Source organism: Quercus robur (assembly GCF_932294415.1).
Source record: "Quercus robur chromosome 6 unlocalized genomic scaffold, dhQueRobu3.1 SUPER_1_unloc_16, whole genome shotgun sequence".
Lineage (NCBI taxonomy): Eukaryota > Viridiplantae > Streptophyta > Magnoliopsida > Fagales > Fagaceae > Quercus > Quercus robur.
Genome location: NW_026088325.1, coordinates 57501 through 59299, shown reverse-complemented (window position 1 = coordinate 59299; position 1799 = coordinate 57501).

The window sequence follows — 1799 nt, the reverse complement described above, 5'->3', positions numbered from 1 at the left end:
GCCGTGGGACTTGCTTCGCGTAGCAATGGGTGAAACAAACACCGTCCGCTTTGCGAGAGCGTGCCCAAGCTATACCAAGCTTGCATGGCTCACCAACCACACACAGGAACTACAAGGGACATCGAGGGACACTGCTGCTGCTGCCGTCGCTGTCGTCGCCGCCGCCGCTGCTACCACGCAACCGCGTAGTAAGAAAGACACACACAAGCCCGATAGTCGCATGGAACTTGCTTCGCGCAGCAATGGGTGAAACTAACACCGTCCGCGTTGCGATAGCGTGACCAAGCTAAACCAAGAATGCATGCATCCCCCCACCACGCGGCTACTGAGACCATCGACCCCCCGCCACTGGGCACGGGTGGGTGTGGCCTCGAGGAAAAGTGGCACCAGAGAAAGCTTTCACAATGCGTTTGATCATCACCTTAGGCTTGCTCTGCGTGGCAATGGGTGAAACTAACACCGTCCGCCTTGCAAGAGCGCGCCGCAGCTATACCACGTACACGTGAAATGCCAACCTGGGTCCACCCCGGCGATGCATTTAGGGCCCACCTCGCGCCATGGAGCACGCGGGGTTGGGTGCCTGAGGGCTCGTCATGAGCATGCCTACCCGTGGCCAAGCTCAAGAGGGGTCGCCCCTGTGCATCGCCGAATACCTCCTCCCCCCTAAAGAGCCCTTAGGAAAAAATCCGCTCTGGCACGAGGAAACATTGATTTGTTGAGGAGGAATAATGGGTCATTTTCGGAGCAATTCTTGGAGTCTTGCCCTGATTTTTTGCACACATGCTAAGAAAAATCCAACCTTCAACTTGTCAAAATATGGAGGCCAGATTCAACATATTTTATTTTTTACGATTTTAGGAAGCCGGAAAATGGGAAAAATCATAAAAAATTCAAAAACGCTCGGAACGCCGAACCGCTTGCTGGAATCCTCCTCTAAAATCATGGAATGAATTTAGGGACACAAAAATGGAAAAAGGCACGAGCCAATTTGTCTGGAGTGCGGGACGATGCGGGGCGATGCGGCACGGCGTGCACGCGGGCATGCCACTGGGATGCCCACTGCCTGCCTGCTCGTGGGGAAATAACCTCATTTTCCAAAAAACCCTCATTTTTAGGAAATCACTCCAAATATGTGGCCAAGGCCATGGCCAAGGCATGCATCCAAGGCCAAGGCCAAGGCCAAGGCCAAGGCCAAGGCATGCAGCCAAGGCCAAGGCAGCCCCTTATGGGCATGCAGCAGGCAAGGGCAAGGCAGCCCCCATGGGCAGGCAGCGAAGGCCAAGGCATGCTTGCGTGCATGCTGCCAAGGCCAAGGCACGCAGCCAAGGCCATGGCATGCTTGCGTGGGCACGCTGGCATGCCCCTGGGTGCAGGCAGGTGGGCACGCTGGCATGCCCCTGGGCGCAGGCAGCAGCAAGGCCCTAGCATGCACGCTGCCTGAGGGGCAGTGGCAGCACGGCGAGGGCGAGGCATGCCCCGTGGGTGGGATGCCAAGGCCGTGGCATGCCCTTGGGACCCCTACAAGGCCATGGCAGCACTGGGGGGGGCTACTGCTGCCAAGCCTAGATAGCCTCTTCGGACACCTCCTACTCTTCCCCCCCTAAAGAGCCCTTAGGAAAAAATCCGCTCTGGCACGAGGAAACATTGATTTGTTGAGGAGGAATAATGGGTCTTTTTTGGAGCAATTCTTGGAGTCTTGCCCTGATTTTTTGTACACTTGCTAAGAAAAATCTAACCTTCAACCTGTCAAAATTTGGTGGCCAGATTCAACATATTTTATTTTTTATGATTTTCGGAAT